The sequence below is a fragment of the Rattus norvegicus genome, chromosome 7 (assembly GCF_021556685.1).
Source record: "Rattus norvegicus strain SHRSP/BbbUtx chromosome 7, alternate assembly SHRSP_T2T, whole genome shotgun sequence".
Lineage (NCBI taxonomy): Eukaryota > Metazoa > Chordata > Mammalia > Rodentia > Muridae > Rattus > Rattus norvegicus.
The window spans coordinates 119819919-119841874 of NC_141540.1; the positions used below are offsets into that span (position 1 = coordinate 119819919).

Below are 21956 nucleotides of genomic sequence, written 5' to 3' on the forward strand. Positions count from 1 at the left end.
TCAGCACTCAAAGTGCTGAGGCGATTATAAATGTCTGAGGCTAGCCTGTGTAAGACTGTGGGAGAAAGAGAGAAGGAAAAAAGAAAGACAGGATGTGTGTGTGTGTGTGTGTGTGTGTGTGTGTGTGTGTGTGTGTGTGTTCATCTTCATAATTTCATGGCCTCAGAAGGTAAGCTAATGTGGTAGCCCACTTCTGAGCTCCTAGTATTCAGGAAGCTGAGGCAGAAGGATTGCCAAAAGTTCAAGGCTACAAAATGAGTTTTCAGTCAAACAGACTCTCTCTCTCTCTCTCTCTCTCTCTCTCTCTCTCTCTCTCTCTCTCTCTCTCACACACACACACACACACACACACACACACACACACACACACACACACACAGCTGAAGAATGAGGAAAGCAGAGAGAAGAGTAACCAATCCACAGGTCCCAAGGGAGAGGATGGGCACCAGACTTCGCCGCTTTTCTCCCTGTCCCACCAGGCCAGGTGGAAAGGTGTACCCAGAGGGCGGCTAAGCAGAAGCTGCACTGCCAGCCAACCTAGGGGCTTGGAAAATAACACTTGTGTGTTCGCAGACTATTACGGGGGGCTTGCTGGATAAGGGTAGGGGGTGAAGATGGCCCCTTCTCCTTGGAGTCCCCATATCCTCCGTGCTGAGTCTACCTCCGCTAATGGCTCAAGGCAGCAACCATACACAGGGCCCAATTTTATGAACCAAAACTAACCCTCACAGTCTGGTCTGTTTCGGATACTCCAGCGACATCCTCTCCCATCTCCCAGCCCTCAGGAAAAGCAACCGGTCCAAGCAGCAGATTTCAGAGTCACTGAGAGGATCTGAAAGCCTGGCCCCCAAATCCAGCCCTCAAATTCATGGCTATGCACTCCCAACGTGCACCTTCTAGCAAGAGGCAGGAAACAGCAGCCAGTCCCTTTTAGGACAATCACCTGCCTCACAGCTCTCCTCACAGGCAAGGGGAACAGTGGAGGAAGGATTGGCTAACTACAATGTGTCTCAGCTTTTCCAGGGCCTCTCTCATGGCTCGCACCTACCCCTTGGCTTATACCCATCAAAGGCACAGGAAATAGCCGGTGGCCACTAGGACTGGGCAGGTCACTGTGGCCCTGCAAGGTGACCAGTAGTATGCTGTGTGTCAGGAAGTCAAACTTCTTCCCAGGTGGGGAGAATCAATGCTGGGCACCCCCATGAGCAGAGATAGGGGACACAGCCTGATGACTGGGGTCCAGTGAGGCTCCGAGGGAAAGAGGCAAAGAGAGAGGAAAGGAGGCAGGCTCCTCAGAGGAGAAAGAACAAGGTCAGGATGGAGGGGCAGCGTGAGAGCCCATGTAGGGGAATGAGGGCACCCCAGGATTGTCACAGATCACACATGGGGATGAGGGCACCCCAGAATTGTCACTGATCACACATGGGGATAAGGGCACCCCAGAATTGTCACAGATCACAAAGATGCCAGGTTCATAGAAGCATCATCCATCATGGGCCACCGACTGGGTGTCACCGTGGAACCCACGGTCTCCCATGATCTCTCAAGCTTACACCCCTTCCAAGACTCCCTCCATCCCCCAGTACCATGACACTTGCCACTCAGTCAGGCCCACCTCTCCATCACACGTCCTAACAAACCAAACACAGCTGTCCATGGACTTGCCCAAGGTCCCGCCAAGCCAAGAGTGGTCAAGCGGGGACTCCAAGCCTGCTCACAGACACTCTCACCACTGCCTCCATGACTTTGGAAGAAGGCCCTAGGCAACCCCAGCTGCTGCAGGGGCAAACACCAGAGCCAGGGACACAAGCAGAGGAAACATGAGAAGGGCCTGAGGAGGAAGGGGTGGGCCCAGAGAGAAGACTGGATCCCAGTCCAGATCCCGGTTGCCTTGGCAACAGGACTAATTAATTCCAACTTGGGTTCCATCTGTGCCCTGGCTGGATGGGTGGTTTGGGCTCGCGGGTGTTTGTTTTGAAGAGAAGGGGAGAGAATCAAGAGAAACTGAGAGGCTGTGGTCCCAAGGGTTGATGGGGGGCTGTGACACTCCCCCAGGCTCACACACAGCACCCCCAGCACCCATAGAAAAGGAGGGCTTGGTCCCCAGAGACAACCCCAACCTTCCTTTCCTGGAGAATATTCAACAGTCCAGCCCAAGCACCGCCTTATGTCGTCAGCAGCCAGAATACGTCCATGTGAGCGCACACGTGCAGACACACAAGCACACACTGAAGACAGCACAGGGCAGAAAAGCAAAGGCTTGAGGTCCCAGTGCCAGTTGAGATACCTGGGCCTCAGTTTTTCCATCTGCAGAGTGGGCAGACACTGCCTGCCAAGGGAAGCCTCCTCAGGGTCACTTGTGGGTATTGTCCATCCTAGAGCCAGGGAGAATGTCACCCGGGTGGAATCTGGCCCGGGAACCATGGGTATAGTAGTATCCAGAAGGTGGCAGTTTTGAAGAGCTAAGCTTAGGCCAGGACTAGATGGTGCATGTGAGCGGGAGAAGGGACCCTGAGGAAGTCACAAGCCTGGGCCAAGTCCTGTCAGGTCTCAGAAGCTGGAGCAAGGCATCTGGGTCTTGGCCCAGAAACAGTGAGAAGCCGGGGGATGCACGGGAACTGGCACAGAGGAAGGGTGCTGTGAGGATGCAGGCAAGGATGGGGAAGGGACAGCAGCAAGGGCGGCAGATGGGACAAACACAGGGAGATGTGAGGACAGACTGCTGGTCTCCAGGCCGGGAACCCAGAGTAAGGTTCAAGAAGGCTCACCAGAGTGCAGCCTCTACCCTGGAGGAGGGAGCCTCAGGAAGGGGCAAAGGGCAGGGTGTAGAAGGAGAGGATAGCATGTTATAAGTTAAGCTTCAGGACTCAGAGGACATGTTCCATCTGCAAGTGGCCACAACTGATGCCTGAGAGGCAGAGGCCGATTCCAGTGGAGGAGGGCAGGGAGAACGGAGCTGTGAGTGTCCGCAGCACTCTGCTGTAAGAAACTCTAGGGGCATGGAGCCTGGAGCACTACCTAGGCAATGGCTGAGTGTGAGGACGAGGCTGGGGACTGTTAGGGACAGGTATAGTGACAGCTCACTCTGGTGCCCTGGTGCTGGTTATATAACATTTCTAAGAGCCAGACCTCTGGAGTTTAAGTCCCAGCCCCCAATCCCCGACCCTTGCAGTGCAACCTGACTCTGCCTTCTCCCTTCTGCTGTGTCACTGGCAGGTAAAGGCAACGGGTGTGTGTGTGTGTGTGTGTGTGTGTGTGTGTGTGTGTGTGTGTGCTGGGATGTCACCCAAGCTCTGTCCCACAGCTTCCCAGGCAGCTCCAGGTGCTACATGTTCAGGGAAGAGGCAAGAAACTGAGCTGTGGTGAACACCTACTATGTGCCAGGCCCCTCAGCCATGTTATAAACCTGACCACAGGGAACTCAGGAAAGAAAGGTCAGAACTAGTCAGTTACCCCCTCCCCTCCCTGAATTGTTACTCCTTAAACACCAGATGGAGAAAGCAAAGACCTAGAGCACATGGTCACAGGGGTCACCATGAGCATGAAATAAGAAAGACTGAAGGCAGACATGGTGGCTCGTGCTGGAAATCTCAGCACTCAGGAGGAGGAGGCAAGAGGAAGGCTGTAAAATCAAGGCCAGCCAGGGTTACATATCGAGTTCCAGGTCTATGGTATCAAAAGAAAAAAACCTTACAAGGAAAGAGAAGGAGGGAGGGAGGAGGGAGAGAAAAGGGAGGGAGAGAGAGAGGAGGGAGGGAGGAGGGAAGAAGAAAGGGAAGGAGAGAGGAGGGAAGGAGAAGGGAGGGAGAAAGAGAAGAGGGAGAGGAGGGAGGAAGGAGAGAGAAGAAAAGGGAAGGAAGGGAGAAAGAAAGAGGGAGGGAGGGAGAAGGGAAAGAGGGAGAGAAAAGGGAAGGAGAGAGAGAAGGGAAGGAGGGAGAGAGAAGGGAGGGGAGGGAAGGGAGGGAGAGAGAAGGGAGGGAGGGAGAAGGGAGAGAGAAAGGGAGAGGGAGGGAAGGGGGGGAAGCCTGTCCCTGCCTGCATACAGTAAGCGCTCACTCACTAGTCTCCCTGCCTGCATACAGTAAGCACTCACTGTTATTGTCCACTTCGTTTCTCCCCAGGGCAGCTCACAGTATAGAGCTTGAGGCAGCAGTGATCTGGGCTCTGTCCTGCCTCTTAGCTGTGTGACTTGAACAAGTCATCTTCCTTCTCTGAGTCCCACACCATCATCCTGAAGACTGGGTGGTGCCCAGAAGGTGTCTTGCTTGTAGCACATAATAAGAACTCGATCAATGAGAGCAGTTATCATCAGTCATGGGCCATAGACAGGAACAGGGAGCAGATGACTTCACAATCAGCCAGGCCTCAGAAGCACCCGACTCAGGATCCCCATCAGAGAAAGTGCAGATTGCTCTTCCCCCATTTCCCTAACTAGGCACATACAGAGGGAAGGGCTGTTGGGTTGGTCAACTGGGCTAGGGAGACAATGGCTAGGAGGGGTGAGTATGGCTGGGTGCTACCCACGGGGAAGTCTGGGGAGGAAAGGCATGGGTGGGCACATAGTAGGTCCTCAGCATATGGTGAGTGCCTGGCACACAGTAAGTGCTCACAAAAGCCTTCTGTGCCTATTACTATCATCCCTGGCATCAGGGATGCTGTCCTCGGGGATAGTGAGGGGTACTGGTCCTAGGTAATGGCACCTCCCCCCAAAAAAAAGTAGCTTGTGAGGGCCAGAAGTGGCAGAGAGGAGGAACAAGCATCAAGTCTGGAGAGTGTGATTTCTAGGTAATGTGAAACAGAAGCTGCCAGGTACCCAACATCTTCGAGTGAGGGAGAAGGTGAGGCATCCACTGTCCCACTTTCTCAGAACCCTCGCAGGATTTCTGCCCATCCTGAGACCATCCTAAGACAGCCGCAGGCTGGGAGAAGGTACGCAGCCCAGGGACTTGGCAGAGAGATGAATACTTTTAGGCTAGAAAACAGGGTGAAGCTTTCCAATCAGCCTAGGGTGTGAGCATTCTCAAGTGTGTGCAAACTCGTGCTTGTAGTGAACAAAGATGAGGCAGGGACAGGTCCCAGGCCAACTCCTGCTGGCTCTTCTGAACTAGGCCTCTGCCAGGAGGCAGTTGAGAGTAAAATCACTTGACAAATGACCTGAAGAGTCAGATCACTGACTGCTTGTTTATTTCTGGGCAGCCCAGGCTGGCCCTGAACTTTCTATGTTCCTGAGAATGACCTTGAACTTTGAGCTTCCTGCCTTACCTCCTGAGTTATGGAGCTGGGGGCCTCCCTCACCACATGTGGCCTGTCAGTGCTGGGACAGAGCTCAGGGCTTTCTGCGTTCTAGGCAAGCACTTGACAAACTGAGCGACACCCCAGCCCAGTCAGTCACTTCTAGGTCTACAACTACTGCTGAATGCATAATCACAAACAAGCCTAGCCCCAGCCTCAGGGCAGAGACAAGAGTGAGCAGTTGGATACCCTGAGGAGGAGTTGTCAGTGAACCCACTAGGCTCCCTCCACTCCTAGTTACAGCCCAGCGTCAAACACTGCAGGGTAAGTTCAACTCTCTTGTGCTCTCTCACTCTGTCATAGAACCATCACAATGTCTACTATGTGTTGAACACCTACTGTGTGCCTAGAACCCCACAGGCCTCTTGATGCCAGATTCACATAACAGCCCCACTAAAGGACCATTGCTACCCCATTTTACACGTGGGGAAGCTGAGACTCCACTAAGCTGGTAAATGGCAGGCTAAGGACCCAATCATAATCTGGTTACAAGCTGCCACACCCACCCATCCAGGGTATTCTTCCCAGACACTTACAGCTTGGGTCATAGGCCAGACTGGACCAGGACTAACCCAGGCCTGCCTCTCAGTTCTCAAGATCACCAAGGATACTTAGCACACAAAGCAACAGGCAGCAGCTAAGGATTTAGGATGTTCAAATCCGATTCCACTACTGATGGTAGGCAGGATTCCTAACCTCTCTGTGCCTTGGTTTTCCCTTCTGTAAAGTGGGAATATAATAGTATCTATTTTCTTGGAATGCTGAGAGCATAATGAACACCTATAACCTTCTTACAATAGTGCCCAGCATAGAGGTTATCAAATCATTTTAATAATAATAATAATAATAATAATAATAATAATAATAATAATAATAAAAAATTCCCTCTGAATCTTGGGTGTCCCAAGAATTGGGTCCCACAGGAAGTAAAAGGCAATGCTCAAACCATGGCTCTGGCTTCCCTGCCCACAGCAAATCCCCAGATTAACCTAGAGGACAAAAACTCACAAGACTCACCCAGCTCAGACACCAAGGAGGAAGGAGACACTGAGGACAACTGTGGGAGACAATGCAGGGGACAGAGCGGGGGCTAATCCCTACACCCTCTCCATCCTCCTCTTCTCCCTTCTTGGTGACTATCGTCTTTCCTACCCTACCTCAACTGTGGAAAACCCCAGCGTGTCTATAGACACACCCTTCCATTACCACACAGGACACTGGGTCCTGAAAAAGCTCCTCTGGGCACCCATAAGCCTAAATCAGAGCACACGGGGACTGCAAGAGACATCCAGCACGTGGAAACTCTGAGTCCACATCACCCTTCTTCAAAAAGCAGCCAGGTAAGAACCCCAATCAGAACAGGGTCCTGCATGTGCTCAGCCAAAAGGTACCAGGGGAGCCCAGATGCCCAACAGTCCTGGAAGCAGATCTCCAAGAACTACTACTACCTTGGTCCCAGAGTGTATCCAAGAAGCCTGCACTGGGAGTGCAGTGCCTGGCCAGCTGTATCAGGGAAGAAGAGAAACAGCACCCCAAAGTTGAAGGGGAGGGGGAAGGGAAGGGGGAGGGGGCAGGGAGCAGGGCAGAGCTGGCAGATTGGTGGGGTCTTGCAGACAGCAGCCTAGTCCTTTCTATTCATACTCCACAAGCATGTGTCAGCCCCCTGGCTTAAAAGGGCTTGCTTACCCATACATTTTTTGACTGGGATACCCTCCAGCCCAAGGCCAACACACAGCAAAACTGCCCAGGCCACCATGCATCACAAATCAATCCAACTCCCTTCAGGCCTAGAGCCAGAGAAGGCTGTGGGACCCAGATGGCTCCAGGCAGAGAGCTGGGGACTAGACAGGGCAGGAAGGACAGCCCCAGAGGCAGCAGTAGGAAGGCTTTGCTCAGACCCCGCTCAGAAGCTGCCCTGCCGTCACCAAATCAGAAAGACAAGAAGCAGACAGCAGCAGGTGGGTGTCCAGCATGTGCCTGGCAAGGAGCAGACAAACCCCATCTTCCTCTTCTATCTGCTCAATCCACCAAACAGCACGGATCCCCTTTACAAATGAAGTCACTGGGAGTCTGATCTTCCCAGAGCCACAAAGCCACAGAGGGGCAAAGAGCTAGGGTAGAGGAGTAGTCCTTACTTCCATTCCAAAGGCAGGGTCTTCGCAGGCAGTGAGTTCCACGAGTGGGAGGGGCTACAGAGGCATACAACCCCACGGTTCCGGCCCTGGCCACGCCCATCTCTAACTGCCTCAAAGCATAATGGCTGGAACCTTCCCCTACAACAGGGAGCTGGGCACAGGCTGGCATTCAGGATCCCTTATTGGGTCGGGGTGGGGCTGGACACTGAAGAGCACCACCTCAGGCTATTGAGGAATGGAGCCAGGCAGCCTGCTATGGGTAGAGTCGGAAATTGACGTGTGGGCCCACGTGCTTGACTCCTCCTGCGTCTCCACGCGTCATCGCCCAGGAGTTTCTCAGCTCTAATCTGTCACCCCTGCCAGCCCTCCGGAGTGTCTAGCAGTACAGAAAAGGCTCACCCGTGGAGGTTCTGCCTAGATCCGGGGCTCATGAGCCACTATCTCTCCTCTGCGAACATCCTTTTACACCCATCTCCTCCGAGGACCAGGACAGGTCTGTTCCTGGAGAGCTCTGCCTCCCCACCGGATCCTCAAGGCCCAGACCTTGGGGAAGAGGGGAAGGTCCATGTCTATCCACTGACTTCGGTCACTGTTCTTAAGGGCAGGAGCTGACCTCTGAGGTCCAGAGACAGTGTGGAACTGACCAGGGTCACTCTGCAAGGTGGAAGGCAGGAAGGAGGCTTACAGCCCCGCCCCCACTCCCTCTATGTTGATGACCATTACAGCAGGGCTAATTGTGCTGTGACTCAGTGTGGACACCAGGTGGGTGGGAGGGAGGTCTACAGCAGTGTCTAGAAGTCATCAAGTGTAGGCACAGTATCCCTGTGGACCTTCTCTCTCTTCTCTCTCTCTCCCTACCCCTTTCCCTGTCCCTGTCCCTCTCCCTCTCCCTCTCCTCCCTCCCTCTGTGCGTGTATCCCCCTCTGCCTCCAACTTTACTTCCTTTCATCCCCTCCAGAGCAGACCAAGACGCATGCAGCCCACGTCTCTAAAGTGGATCTAATGTATAGTCTGACTTCTAATGGCAGAAAACCTAGCTGCAGTCCCTCTTCAAAACCACCCCCTTGCAGTCCCCAGGGGCCACCTCTTGCAAGGAGTCTCCCCAGAATTCAGCAAGCCTACAGACAAGGGGACCAGCCTCTCCCACACTCAAAGAGCAAGCTTAGCTGAATGCACACCGCCCCCCCGCACCTCCACCCTCAGACTAGGGATCCTAGAAGAGGAAGCCCTACCCCCCACACTGGGAACTCCCTTTCCTCAGATGAGAAAGGCAGAGTGGGACGCCCACCTCTTGCCTGGGCCCTCGTGCACATGGCCTCCTCTTGAGTGCCACACCCAATTCCCTCCTCTTTCTACCTCCCTCCTGGCATCCCTCCAGACTGGGCCAGTACCAGGCAGGCCACCCTCCTTGCCAGACCCTGTCTATGAATCCCACCTCTGTTGGATACCACAGACCCCCCCTTTTTCCTCCCCAAACAAATGGGGTCTTGAGCAAGACACTGGGACGCTGCATACAAGGCCAGATCTATTCCCTGCCTGGCGTGGCTGCCAGTGGGGTTGGCAGCCAAGCCGGGGGGCCATCTGTCTGTTTTAGCACCCTTGTCCAGGCTGTGAAATGGGGCTGGGCACTCTACAGCCCATCCTTGCAGTACTAACACCATAGCCCACTGCCCAGGTGATCAGGATCTCTCCCAAGCCTGGGTTGTTCCCTCTTCTAATAGGAGGTTCTGAGCTTTGCTCATCCCCGACCCCCATGTCCTGGTAAAGAACTTCCCGGACGGACCTCAGTATGCTCAGTATGGGATAAGGTGCTATGCCAGTGGAAAGTCCCTGGCATACAGGAGGGGCTCCAGCTTCTTACTGGACTGTAGAGGCAGGCCTTTAATCCCAGCACCCAGGAGGCAGAGGCAGGCGGATCTCTGTGAGTTTGAGGCCAGCTTAGTCTACAGAGTGAGTTCCAGGACAGCCAGGACTATACAGAGAAACCCTGTCTCAAAATAATAATAATAATAATAATAATAATAATAATAATAATAATAATAATGACAACAACAGTTTGCACTCTTCTTTGATATTCTCTGGTTCTCTCAGGCCCCCCACCCCCATCCTGACATAACAAGGCACAACAGAACCCAAACTGGCAGGGAACAGTGTGACCTCTCCTGTACACTGACGATGTCCTTTTTCAGAAATCAACACCTCGGGCTTGGGGGTAGCTCAGCTGGTAACATGCCTGCTGCATGAGGACCCCAGCTCAATGCCCAGAACCCTTATGAAAAGCCCAGCTCGGAGGTTCCAGGGTGGGGAAGGAGGAGAGGGGCAGACCTCTGGGGTTCCTTTTTGATCCACCAAATCAGTGAATGCCAGATAGAAGTGAGAGAAGCCACCTAGAAATCAAAATAGATGCCACCTGAGGACTGACACATGATCTTGGCTTCTGCCATCTAACACACACACACACACACACACACACACACACACACACACACACACACACACAAGAAATCAAAACTTCAGTTCCGTGTAGAGCAACTGTGACTGCTAGACTCAGTGGCTCAGAGCCAAACCTGTACATCAAAGCCAAAAGTTGTTGTGTCCTGAGGGCTCTGATTAAGGATCCCCATTTTACAGTCACATAAACTAAGGACACAGAATGATTCCTTTTGACAGCTCCATTACCACGGAGTCTTGCATTAGCCTTCCTTATCCAAAAGCCTTCTGTGACCTTTGAGGCCTGGGTCAAGAGCTAACCCTCCAGCCTAGGACATGGGGCTCCCAACAAGACTAGGCATGCAGCAGACTGAAGTCCCGATCAGGAGTCCCTCAGTCCAAGGCTCACACTCAGGACCTGTCACTTACTTCCTGCCATGTGTTCCCAGCAATTGTCAGGCCCAGCTAGCCTCACTCCCTCCCCACCCCACCCCCATGTAAAATGGGGCTGAAGAGACTGGCCTGCCAAGTTGACAGGCAGGGTCACCCTCCCACACACTCATCACATAGTGAAATGCTGTATGGAGACCCCACACAGACTGTGAGATCAGAGCAGGGGTAACACAGAAAACTTGCCCTGGGGAGCCCACACACCGCAGAGTTAGGGGGACAGAGGGAAAACCAACAGATCACTAAAAAGGCATCAAAGCCAAACCTGTGATGCCAGGACCCAGGAGATGATATCAGGGGACCTAGAGTTCAAGGTCATCCTCATCTACATGGCGAGCCTGGGCTACATGAGACCCTGTCTCAAACAAGTGGTGCCTTGGGCTGGAGAGATAACTCTCAGGGAAGCATTGGCCTTCAAACAGGAAGACCTGAGACCACGGCCAGGCAGTTTAGCCTACATGGTGAGTGCTAGGCCAGTGAGACCCTATCTTAAAGGAGGGAAGAAGGGAGGCAGGGAGAGAGGGAGGGAGGGAGGGAGGGAGGGAGGGAGGGAGGGAGGAGCAGAAGGAAGAAGGAAGGAAAGAAATGAAATTGAACAGTGTCTGAGAAATGACAAAGATATCCTCTGCTCTCTACAGACATGCAAACACCGGAACACACATGTGCACACACATACACACACACACACACACACACACACACAAATACACATATAGGCATATGCAAACTAAAAAAATTAATAGGTTCTAAAGGGATGGCTCAGCAGTTACGAGCACTAGTTGTTCAGGGTTCAGTTCTCAGCACCCACATGGTGGCTCATAACCATCCAATTCCAGATGATCCAACACCCTCCTCTGGCCCCTCAGGCATCAGGTACACATACATAGGTCCAGGCAAAACACCCAAACATGTAAAATAACAACTTTGAAAAATAAACTAAGAGCACTATTGGTGGTGTTCAAGGCAATGAGGAGGGAAAGCGAGGAAGCCCAAAGAGACTCACTGGTCCATGAAGAGGGCTTTCCCAAAAAATGTGACATCTGGAATGGTCAACCAGGAAGCAGCAATGACAGACAAGGCAGCCACTGCAGAGTGGGGGTGGGGGTGGGGGGTAAGATGAGACCTCAAACCCAGAGACACAGCTGGGAACGGTAGGTACTCAGGGGCCAGCAGCACCTGGGCAGTTGTGACATGAATTCCAGATGTCTTCCTCATACCCCAGTGTATCTCAAGTCATCTTCATTGCACGTCTCACCATTACAGGTAAGGAAAGTACAGCTCCCAAGATCCCACGGGCCATAAATGGTACCTTGGGAGACCACCTAAGCCTGAGCTCCTGTCCATTGTCTGCCCGTCTCATATCAGCTTAACCCCGTGTAAGTCTGGTATAGTACCCAACTAATGTCCAGGGGTGCCTGGTCCCTCTTAACACCATCTGGGGGCTCCCAGAATAGCACCCCGCCCCCGCCAGGCTAACCTGAAATGCAAAGAAGGCAGGCAAGGGGTAGAGGGGTGAGGGGTGAGGGGCGAGGGGCTTGCCACTGGTGTGGTGAAGTCAGGCATCTCAGATCAGGATCTGAACCAAGATCCTTGTCACTTGAAAGATAGTCATCTTGACTGCTACTCATGACTTCAGCATCCCCTGTAGGCACCTTCTCTGTCTTTTGTCTTAATGTCATTGTGTCGCTAAGTAGACAGAATATTTCCTAGGTCAGTTGGGTGGGCAGGCCCCAGGCCAGGGCTAGTTGAGAACCTCAACGAGGAAGGCAGAAAACAGGGACTCAGGCAGTCCTGTGAGCAGGACCCCTCAATAGAACTGCACACAAAGCAGGCAGGAGAGGACCCACCAGGGAGTCTATAAGTACTTGGGGTTCCATGCTGCTTGGCCAGCAGTGGACCCTGCTCCCATTCCTAGAGAATTGGGGACAGGGACATGCGAAGGCAGATCTCTGGGGACAAGACCACTGGCCTTCTGTGAATAGCAGAAAATCACATTGAAGTCACCTTTAGGAAGATAGCAACGGCGTCACCTGCTGTGAGTCAGCTATGACCCAGAAACATGCTAGGTACTCTAGGTATCCATGCCATGTCCCATAGACAGCCATCCTGTGAGGCAGATGTCTCTTTCACAGATGTCGCCCCCACCCCTGCACAGAGGAGGGAGCCAAAGCACAGGGTCACACGACTCAAACCCAATAGTCCAGCATTCTCTCCACTACCATGCTATTATTTCAAGGAAATGTTGCCTCCAGGGATTTCCTGGGGAGTGGGAAAGACAGAGACAGGTCCCCTGGGGAAGGAGAGGGGCCTGAAAGTTGGGTGTTTGGCAACCAGGGTCCTGAGCCTCTTGGGTGACGTCGGCACAATGAACTTCTAAAACTGGGACCTCAAAGGCAAAAATCAATGTCAGATTCCCACAGCACGGCACCTGGGACAGCGGGTCTCCAACAAGTACAGGAGTAAGAAAGAACCGTGTGTCCAGACGGAGACTTGGATGATCAAAGGCTCTGAGGAAAGAGGGGCTAAGAGAGGTCCAGGAAGGCCACCATCCCCTCAGAGAACAAACTAAAGCTTTGAAAAGGCCCACCCATGGAAGAGCACTCCCCCCTCAAACACCCACTTCAGCCTATAGTGGAGTCCCCTGAAGCCCCCCTCTTTGTTACTCGTCCACCACACCTCCCCACAGAAGCCCCTTCTGGGACTTGCACATCTCAGTGGCCTCAGCCCTCCACGTGGAGACCACCACACCTTAGAGACAGCATCCTTCTCTGCTTAGCAACCACCAACACTGAGCCCGGCCAGCCAGCCGCTTCCCTGTCTCCTCCTCTCTCCATGGAGACCACAATGCCACAGCAACTGCCATCACTCAGCGCCCGCCCCGCTTGCCTGGACAACAGCTCCCTCCACGTGGCCACCACCAACACAGCCTTGCTGACATTGACAGCCCTCTCCTCTCCATGGCAGCTACCAACCATAGTTAGGCTGGACTGGTGCTGGCTGCCTGCCTGCCTGCCTGCGGCCTCCTGGTGCCACACTGCTCTCCCTGCCACCTCTAAAATTCAACGACGGGATCAGACCCCACACACATGCACAGCCAGCACCTCAGCTCTCAGCTAGACCCTTCATCAGCCTGCTCTCTAGTGAAAAGCCCCCACTGACGAGTAAAGAGTCATTCCCAGAGGTTGACCCAGCTCCCGGCAGATACAGGTTTCTTCTGCATAGGCCAGCAAGAGTCGGCCTCTAAGTTAAAGGGACTGGAAATGAGGGGTTTCTGCTCCCCCTCCGTGAAGATTGTCCCAGCCCCCAATAGCCTGCCACTTTGACAGGAGCCTCTGAGGCCTTGGGGAAAGGGAGCCAGGAAGAGGCTAGGTTAGGGTGCCCATAGCTGGAGGCAGGGTCTGGAATAGGCAGGAAGGGGACCCACAGCAGGCTGAAGCTGGGTTAGATCACGGGTTTGCAAGGCCAGGTCATGTGAGCTGTGCTCACATATAGCCACACACTCACAGTCATAAGGACCCTGTCCTTACCAGATATCTGCAGCCAGTGAGGCTCTGTCCCTGACCCAGGTCTCAAAGAGGGAGGTCCTCTAGGCAGCCCCAGCAGCAGCAGTGGTAATAAGGTCTTGGGTCCTGGCCCAGCACAGCAGCAGCTCCTCAGTCCTCCGCTCTGCCAGGAGGCAAGGGGGAGAGAGGGAGGGAGGAGAGGAAGAGAGGGAGGGGGCAGCAGGAGGAGGGAGGAGGGAAAACGCTGAAGTCTTGAAGGGTACACTCACTTCTTTCTTAGGTTTCCCATGGCAACAGCATATACCACAAATGATATCAGTGTGAGAGCGAAGAGGCTGAGGGAAGGGAGGGGTGGAGGGAAAGGAGAGAGATGGAGGCAGCGCTGGAGACGGAGCCGGAGGGCTGTGGCAGCTGGGAGATGGGGGAGAGACAGAGATAAAGAGATGTAGAGAGAGACAGAAAGATGATGGAGAGATGGAGAGAGATAGCCGGAGAGACAGAGACATGTGGGAGGAGATGGAGACAGAGGTGGAGAGAGAGATGAAGAGACACAGAGAGGGAGAGAGACAGAGAGGGAGAGAGGAAGACGGGGAAAGGGACGGAAAGGGACGAGGTAGGGGTGAAGGATGGAGCTATATGGCAAAATGGGGAGAGAGTGCCGGTGGGGGAGGCACAGCGGAGGGTTAGGGCTTCCAGACACAGAAAGCAGACTGGGAACTCTCCAAGGTACACCATGGAGCTTAGGGGCAAAGCAAGAGGCCAGGGTCCACCAGACAACTTTGAAGTCAAAGGGTAGAAGTAATCAATAGATAATCAATATTGATCAATAGATGGGTAGATCTTCTGGGAAAAGAGGGACTCCAGCTTTGCCACAGGGTCCCTGACTCTCTCAAGTCCCGTCACTCACTGTCACTGCCACACAGTTACATACCCACAGTAATGTCCGGTACCCACACAGACAGTGTTCACCTCACCTCAGTGCCCACCTGTGCCACCCTCCTGCCGGTCATCCAAATCACCAGCAACACGCAGCCCCTCTCATCAACTGGAGCCACACCCTGTCTGCCACCAGGAAGGAAGAACCCTGACCCTGCGTGCCCCCTCTCATTCAGAATTCCACTTGACTGACACCCCTTGCCCAGTCATGCCCTGCCCTGCTCTGCCAGTCTCCCACCATGGGCTTACATACACCTGTCTGCTCTCCACCTGCACTGGCACAATTGGAGCAGGGACAGTGGAGCCCAAGCTCTGCCTCTGAATGTATACACACGTGTTGTGCACACTCACGGGCCCCCCTCGCCTGTCTGCTCCCACATCCTCCATCAGCCCAGATGGCACTCCCAGACCTCCCACGCAGGCAGGGGCTCACACCTCACCCCCTCACCAGTGCCATTCACAAACATATGTAGACCTACCCAGTACTGGCAGCCATCGCACTCAGAACATAAACACTGAAGCCCTGCCTGCCTGGGTTCCCTCACCCCCACCCAGAGGCAGAGAGGGTGAACAAGGGTGGGGGCTTAGAGAATGACTCCCAGCCCTAGCAGAGGCCCACTGAGACCCTTGGCCAGCGGGGCTGCAACCATCCCATGCGGCACACTCTAGACACACACCCACGCGGTGCACCCAGACAGAACCAACACGCCCACAAAGCCTGGACAGGGGGGAGCCCTACATAGACATACGTCCCAACACACAGCCCCACAGCTGTGTCAACACGCCTGGAGACTCTGCAGAGACACACATCAGCACACCCACAGACACACACTAGCCCCCCACTGCGGACTGCTCACACATTTAGGCTTGCCAAAGGCACCCAGACAAACACGCCCCCATGCACAGGACACCCTACAGAGTTTCACACGCCAACACATACATGTCCCCAAGCCCTCCCACACAGGGAACCCCTCCCAGGCACGGGGACCAATGCACACCTGCCATGCTACCCCAGGACACTGGACCATGCCTGCACCCTCTGCAGTAAATCCCAGGGGATGCACTTTGGATCCCCTTCTGAGCAGAACACGCTCCTGCCCCACCAACGCGCCGGCCTCACTGCGTTCCTACCCCCACCCTTATCCCCACCCCCACCCCCACCCCCACCCCGACCCGCCTCCGCCGGCGGCTCTCCATCCTGCGCACCGAGCCGAGCCCAGAGCCCGTGAAATTGGCTGTGAGAGCGTCAGCGGCTGCGGCTACAAATTCTAAGCACAGGGAAGTAAGGCGGAAAGCGGCGGCCGAGCCGGGGGCGGGCAGCCGCAGGATGAGACTGAGGCGGCGGGGACCCGCGGGACCAGCTCGGGCCCACCGGATACACACCTCCTCTGGGATGCCTTCCCAGCTCTGAACCCCTCCTTCCCACCCGCTGCGTTGCGCAGCCGCAGGCCGAGCTCCTTGAAGGAACAGATGCTCTGTCCAAGGTGCTGGGGCAGGCCCTCTCCAGCTCTTTGCCTCCAAGGCTTGGCTTTACCAATCCGGGACATCAAACTGCATCCTCTTGATCATCTGTGCAACAGTGGTGCTACCAAAGGGCGTCTAGGGACTGTGTTAGGGACTCACAGAATCCATGCAGAACAACAACCAGGGCAAGCTAAAGATTGTCAGTCCGTATCCACCTGTGTCACCAGAGGCAGGGCTCTGTCCTTAGTTCAGGCCCCTCGGAAGAACCAGGATGGCCTTGTTGCCTCCCCCAAAGTCTGGGAAGAGTACCAGAAACCCGAAGGAACATGAAACAGCTTCCCCCAACTTCCATCCCACTGCAAACATGAATGAGTTGATCATTAAGGAAAGCATCAATGTGGGGTTCCTGGACCCCCTCAGCACACTGTGGAACCGAAGTCATAACCAGCAGGGCCTGAGACCCTACATTTTAGCAGACAGTAGAGAACAGCATGCTCGGTGCATGGTTTCTCAGCTCAGCACTCACGGCCTGTATGGTGGACCCCCAAATCACAAGTCTAGACTTGCCTTTCTCAGAATTCACTCCATGCTTCCCTACCTCCACGGTCCTGGCCTACACATGCTTTCTCCACCTGGTCGAGCTCCCACTCCCACCCCCAGAGGCTGGCAGTCAAAATCCTCTAGCCAAAATTAAACAAGGAAAAAAAGAAGAGTTTCGCATGTTTCTCTGGCACAGAGCAGGTGCCGGCTCAAGGGAGCTCTACATTCCCCAGAACAGAAGGCAGCCCAGCCTCCACCAGCCGGCCTGGGGCTTCACAGCACCTGCCTCCAGCCTCCAGCACCAGCCCGTCCTAGTCAGAGCACTCACTAATGAAGACCAGCTGTCAAGCAAGCCCTACTGTGTGCCAGAGGTTTAGGACTCATCTCCAGAGGCACTTGTCTGAACCCCGGGGCCTGTTGTTCTCCCTGGGTGAACGGTGTACATATGTGAACACAATCTGAATGGGAATGGCATCTACCAACCTCGGGTAGATAAAAGAGATGTGTTTGATGAGCATTTTCTGAGGGCCATGTCGTTTGGCAGGCAGCGGCAGAGACAGACCAAAAACAGCTCGGCGAACAAGCAGACCTGTGAAATAAACCCCTCCTCCTGCCCAGGTCATGAGAAGGGCAGAAAAGAGAAGCAAGCAGGCTCTACTTAGCCTCTGTCTGTCTGTCCGTCCAAGACCCCAGTAGGACTGCAGTGGGGGAAAGATGTCACTTGGGAGAGAAACTGAGTCACATCTGAGTCTTGGAACTGTCTCAGAGCAGACAGATCAGCAACTCTCGGGAGTCACTTCCCATAGTCCCCTACAGAGAGGGGATGACAGGGAGGATGGGGCTTGTCCTATCCCTGCTCACCTCATAGCCTAGGGTGGGCAGGATGGAACTCCCAGACCCTCCTCACTTTCCTACACAGTTCAGAAGATGCGATGTTCAGGCTGGAAAGAGCAGGAAGTATGCACTCACAAGCCTGTAAACACACACACACACACACACACACACACACACACACACACACAGCCAAATACCCACAAACACAATGCCAGAGGCACCATGGCAAGGCAAGAATCAGAGAACTTTCTTTAGGAATGTCACAGAAGAGAAAGTGGGTTGGGAGAACAAGACCTTCCTCCTGTCTGTCTCTGCTTGCAACCATCACACTAGGTGTCCCCCCACCTAATGCTTCCCATATGGCCAGCTTCCTGTTTTTACTTACAACTGAGTGACACGAGCTGAGTGAGGACCCTAGTGACAGGGCACCCAAAGATGAAAAGACCCAGGCCCACTTGGCAAGGAGTTTAGAAAAGAATGGAGCTTGTCTTAGCGTCTGCCTTTGAAGTTCCGGTCCTGATTGCCCGTCAGTGCAGCCCTGGGCTGGTCTACAACCTTTCCAGGTCTTGTCTGTGGAATGAAGAATTCCTATCGCTCTCACTGTGCAAGAATTCTGTGGGATTAAGCAAGAGCCAAGGACAAGTTATAGATTGTACCCCAAACTGGGTCTTAAGCAGGGCCTGAAGGGACCCCCCTCCCTAATGTTCTTCTCAGCATTGCCACTGTGGGGTCTTTGTTCTCAGAAGCCAACCCCTTGCTCTGGCTTGTCCAGGTGTCTCTCCATTCCTCAAGACCTCCCGAAGGCTCCCCTGGGAGCTGTGTGCAGGGTTGGGCTGAGGGAAAGGCCACTCTATCATCCCAACCCCATAGACACGATCCCCAGTAATGGTGTCAGAACCTCTGCCCTGGGTAGTCACTGAGCCAGGAGAAGGCTAATTTGCTCAGAGATAGCCTGGGACAGCTTGAGGCAGATGAGTGAGTTAACCTTCTATGCACTGTTCTCACCCAAGAAGCCTGACAGGAACAGAGGCTCAAACTGGGAGGCGGTGGACTTGCTTAGTTCAACACAGAAGGTAGAGAGAGGTTTGTGGCAGGGAGGACCTGGACTCTGGAGATTTAGCAGGGCCTGATCTTACTTGTCAAATTCACTCCTTCCTCTGTACAGAGCCTATGTCACAGACAACTGGAAACGGCAGATGTGGCCCTAGCACTTCTTGCTGCTTCCAGAACAGCCATGGGATGATAAGCGGGACATACTGGAGAGAGCATGAGGTTGTCAGAGCCCCTGGAGAAGGCCTGACAGATGAACGCGCCCATCTCTATACAAATCCGTGGGAGCAAAGCCAATAACCTCTCAACCTAACCTAACTCAACCCACCCTGTGTGTCACAAAGGTCCCCTTCCCTGACGATCTGATTTGTTTTCCCTGCAGTCACCCTGTGGGAAAAGAAAATGTATTGACCTCAGTTTCCCTGAGGGATGTGACAGCAGCCAGCCCACCCACCTAGAGGACTACTGTGAGGACCCCAGAAGAGAACCGAAACTTTGCAAAGTTCAACTTAACCAGAACAGCAGGGGGTGCTGGACGGGAGGGGCATTCCAGGAAATGGAAGACAGATCTGGCACAGGCTGAGCTCCACCCCAGGAGCCAGACACCAACGGGCCTGCTACCTTCTGTGACCCCCCCTACCCTTTACCTCTAGCCTCCTCCACAAGCAACAGACGAAGGTCCAGGCAGGAAAGTAGAAAGACAGTACCCAAATCGTAAAACTCAGAAAACGGCAAATTGAGCTTAGAATCCAAGGCTCCAGGCTTCCTCACCATGTGCCCGTGCATCCACACGAATGTTTGCAAACAAGGTTTGTGCCCAGGGTATGTGAGCTGCTAGTAGAGAGATTCAAGGGGGTGTCATGAGTGGGAGGATGAGGTGCATCCTTGGCTGGGGAGCAACCTCCTTAAAAAATGAGGACCACACCTCTTCAGACTACCAGGAAATACGGGCCCCTGGCAAGAGACAGCTTGCTCTGAGGCTCCATTTTCTGACCCTCTCCTTCTCCACCCCGCAAGGGACATAAACACACTCAGTCCCACACATACACACCGATATCATATGCCCCGGCCCATTAAGGGTGGCCCTCACACTGTTGTCCCTGTGACGTCACCAATAGCCTGAAGCTGATGTCACACCCCAAGGTTCTCACTGACATCACACACATTTCTTTCTCCCCACGTCTCTCTACTCTTCTTTTCCTGCCTAAAGACTATTGGCCCAGAGGTTCCCCTGTCCCCCATGCGTGACAGTAAGGCCCAGAGATACCTAAGACAGCACCAGTGTGAGTTCACCCACATACCAGACAACATTTACACGCATGTACAAGCCCACTGTGGATCTAGACATGTCCCACAGGTGTCCACAGGCTACATAAACAGTTTGAGCCAAACACACACACACACACACACACACACACACACACACACACACACAGAGGCAAACATGCCTAGCCCTCGTGATGCAGCTCCGGGTGTTGAGATGCCCCTCCTCCGTCATCGAAGCCAACAGCCAGAGCTGCAGCTTCCACTACATTTCTCCAGGTACCGCCGGCAGCTGCCCCTTCCCCCAGCTTCTCCTCCCACAGCCTGGCCTGCTGGCAGTGACATCCGCAGCCGGACACAAGAGCACGCGCACACAAATGCACGCGCGCTCAACACACAGACACAGACACACACACACACACACACACACACACACACACACACACATTGGTCCAACACCTGTATCTCTCAGCAAGGAACTGGCTGCAGGGTAGGCAGAGTGCAGAGCCCTGAGAAGTGCCTTTAAGTACCACATGTATTCGAAGCTGACTGAGATTCCAAGCAGTGTCCCTGGCTCATTCTCCTTGGTCATGCCTGACACACAGAGGCCTCGCAGCCTCTGTCCTCCACACAATCTTTCCAAGTACGCAGATTCACACAGAGAGACGCACAGACACACACAGACACACACAAGCTCTATCCCCTCCAAACATTCCAAGGAAGCCCTGCTGGGCCACAGATTGTGTGTGTGTGTGTGTGTGTGTGTGTGTGTGTGTGTGTGTGTGTGTGTCTATGTCTGTGTGGCAGTGGGGGATCTATCCTGAGTCAACAGACATCCCTTCTCACATGCATATACCACCCCACCAGCCAACACACCCACCTTCTGCCCCCTCCTAGCCAGTAGCAGTCTACACACACACACACACACACACACACACACACACACACACCCCACTAGGCAGTGGTGGGGCTCAGTCAGAGCTGCAGTCTGTCGATTTATGCTGGTGCTTCTGTGCTTGTCCCACACCAGCCCTGCCGAGAAAAAAAAAAATCCAAGCCCTTGCAAGGGTTCCAGTGTACCCTAACTCTGGTTCCCCTACTAAATTCACAGTGCCCCTGAGAGATAAGGGGACTAGCCGCATGCCCGGTCCTCTCCTCCTAGGCCAGCCATCTAGCCACCCCGTTAACCCCCACCCCACCCCCCTTACCAGTGAGATGAATTCCTTGACCCGCCACGACTCAGTGAAAAGCGGGCTGGAGCTCTGGTTCGCCAAAATGGGGGCCAGATAGGTGCGGTGTGGCACTGGCTAGCAAAACCGTCCTCCACCAAGCTTCTGCATCACCACCGGGAAAATGTTCACCTCGACGCTCGTCCTCCCTGCCCTCCCACCACGCCTCCGCCCAGCCTCTCCCCCACCACCTTGCGCAGGGTGGTCCCTTGGGGGTCTTACGGGGATCCCCAGACCAAGAAGAACCCGGAGTGGCTCTCCCTGGCTCATCTCTGCTCCCGGGTCCCTTTCCAAGCCCCACCCCCGCTGGCGGCCAGGGAGCCCTCAGCTCAGCACGGATTCCCAGGGTCTCCGCCAGCCGCCTGCAGCGCTCGGATCCGGAGGAATCCACTCACCTCCAGTCCCGACTGGGATCCGAGAGGGATGCCACCGCCTCCGGGCAGCGGCTGCTGCGGGGCCTGCGCCGGAGAGCGAGCGTGAGCGCGGGTGCGAGTGTGCGCGGCGGCCGGCCGTGGCTCTGTGCGTGTCGTGTGTCTGTGGCGTGGCCCGGGCGTGTGTGTCTGTGAGCGTGCGTGTGCGCGCAGACACTGCCACCCCCGCCTCCCGCCGCGCAGGGCTGCAGCCCGCAGAGGGCCCGGGTGCTGGGCGGAGGACTTCAGGGGATGGTGATCACTGCGTCTGTCCGTCCGTCCGGCTCTGTAGCCGGATCCCTTCACAGGCCTCTCCGCTGCAGACCCTCCTGCCCCTCCGCCGTCTGCTTCCACAGCCACAAGCGCGCTCCCAGACACACGCCACGAGGCGGGGGCCGCGCTGGGCTCTGGCGCTACTGC

The 21956-nt window shown here is 54.6% G+C and overlaps 1 protein-coding gene across 1 annotated transcript in view; it reads right to left on the reverse strand.

Annotated features, from left to right (window-relative positions):
- Positions 1 to 21272, reverse strand: part of Elfn2 (extracellular leucine-rich repeat and fibronectin type III domain containing 2) — a 50555-nt gene extending 29283 nt beyond the window's left edge. Inside the window, 1 exon segment of the mRNA NM_001432228.1 lies at positions 21106 to 21272. The gene's annotated coding sequence lies outside the window, so the exon portion shown is untranslated.
- Positions 21273 to 21956: the final 684 nt, after the last annotated feature.